The sequence below is a fragment of the Pinus tabuliformis genome, chromosome 2_1 (assembly GCF_031772625.1).
Source record: "Pinus tabuliformis cultivar Carrire ecotype Pingquan chromosome 2_1, CPIR1, whole genome shotgun sequence".
NCBI lineage: Eukaryota > Viridiplantae > Streptophyta > Pinopsida > Pinales > Pinaceae > Pinus > Pinus tabuliformis.
The window spans coordinates 726,896,991-726,899,156 of NC_142299.1; the positions used below are offsets into that span (position 1 = coordinate 726,896,991).

The 2,166-nt window shown below is 38.5% G+C and overlaps 1 non-coding gene across 1 annotated transcript; it reads left to right on the top strand.

The window, feature by feature from the left end:
- Positions 1-1,824: 1,824 nt before the first annotated feature.
- On the top strand, positions 1,825-1,904 carry LOC149202648 (small nucleolar RNA snoR14). The gene has a single exon (XR_016254081.1). It is a non-coding gene; the product is annotated as a small nucleolar RNA snoR14 (small nucleolar RNA).
- The last annotated feature ends 262 nt before the right edge of the window (positions 1,905-2,166 follow it).

A 2,166-nucleotide genomic window follows, 5' to 3' on the forward strand; every position in this document is an offset into this window, starting at 1 on the left:
TAGCGTTCTATGTGTAAACAGAGAACAACTGTTTCAGAAGAATTTAAAGTGTCGATTTCCCCTCCGTGAAAAAACAAATGGCCACCATACCCTGGGACGTTATCAATCACTGTTAAACGCTCCAGAAGGAAGGTGAAGAGATAGCGATCGAGAGCCAGAGAGACCGAGAGCTGAAACGAATAGACAAGCACCGATCAGCTTAAAAAGTCATTCCATGACAGAAACAGAGTTGGCTAAGTCTGAGAGCATGATTAAGAGGCATAAGCAGGCAGTGCGAAGACAGAGGAAGCTCCAGAAGCGCAGAGAGGCTTGGACACTAAGAATTTGCCAAGAGGGCAGTCCACAGCGTGAAGTGAATGCGTGGGTAGAGTTGGAGTGTTGAGGAACCCATTGGGAAGCTCAGTGAGCCAGAGCGCTTAATAGAGTGAAGCCACTAGAGGTTGGAGGCAGTGCATAAATACTTCAGTGAAGTATCAGACAGCAAAGAGACCGAATGATCGAGTTGTTGCTGGTGTTGTTTGAGTTGAAGACAGAAGAAGGAGTCCAGAGACAGTAAACAATTTTGAGGGAGTCAAAGAAGCCAGAAGCTCAAAGGAGCTCAGAGCACTGACTGAAAGAATTAGTCCAGAGAAGCCTAGATCTGTTTGTAGCTAAAGGACAGCCAGGGGTAAGATGGTATTCTGAGCCCATTGGTTCATTTGTAAACCATATGGAGTTGAGTCACGGACTTGTAAAAGAATTCAGCCATAATCCCAAAGAGCCTAATCGAGTTGATTAGAGCTCAAGGAGACGTAGCCCAAGATATCAGGGTGAACTCCATATTAATTTGTTGTCTTATGTGTTTGTTTTTATTGTTGCATTATTCACTGTTATATGCATTTATATATCAGTTTCAATACATTAATTTACAGCACTTAATAGTCAAAAACAAATACAAGCATACACCCATATTTTCAAGAATTTCTTAATTCCGCATTGGTTAATCAAATAGACTTGGGAAAATTCAAGCTTTGGAAGTGGGAGAGGTTCTTGTAAGCTAGACAAGGAGCCTAAGAGCCCCATTTTCAAATCACTTTGCTATCAGAGAGCCTGCACAATACCATGATGAAGTTGCTTGTTTCACCTCTCTATGCAGGAAGCCTTTCTCTTCTTTCACCCCTTATTAATTTTATTTATAGGACTGTGCTTAGGCACTTATTAAATCATTGGGGTGGAACATAGATTCCGACTTATTGAGAGCAAAAGAGGTTTTCCCTTCAGAAGAGTATATATACACACCTCTCAAATACAATCCACTTGTTTAATTCTCCACCTCTCCTTTCTCTACTTGACCAAATTGACAAGTTAATCAATCAAAAAGATGATTAAAAAAGATGATCCTATTTATATATTTGAGCATCACAGATCCACTAAGGTTCTCTATGGTAAGGAATGTATTTTCCATATACGCATCATAGACTAAAATATATAAGGCCCATGTGAAGAAGAGGAATGGACAGTTAACCAAGCATTAATAGTTGTACAATTTCCTTTCAAACTTTGTCATGCTTTATTCAAAACCAAACACGAATTTCATACAAGGCTTATTATGAAGAAAGAAAAGCGAGAGGAAAGGCAAAGGAAAAGGAAAATAAAAACAAACTCACTAAAGCTAAAAGTACTCCTATGGTAACTAAAGATAGGCTAGTCTTACATGAATTGAAATTTCTAGTGCAACCAAAGAAGCTTCTCTTGACCTAGACTGGCGAGGGGATTAGTAACAAGAAATATTATCAAGAAAAGCATACGACATGCTCCAAAATCTGAAGGCACAAAACACGAGAAGTGAAGTATGATAAAAATTCATGTACTAAACAATCCACTGATGTAACATAATGTTCATATACATCACGACATACTCTCACACCAAAACATACATTTTAAATTTCAATCTTGGAAAGCATGCAGAAAGATAAAAGATTTTTCTTAGAAAAGGGAATTTCCAAGTAGGATTCCTCCAACCATTGAGAAATGGGATCATGAAAAACAAGTGAAGGATATTGAAGTTGAAAGAAAAGTTAATTTCCAACATTTTTTATCAATTCATGAGGGTTCTCCCATGGAAGAGTGTCAACCTAATCATGCTTGGAACAAACATCAAGATCGCGAGATCCTAACATAACCATC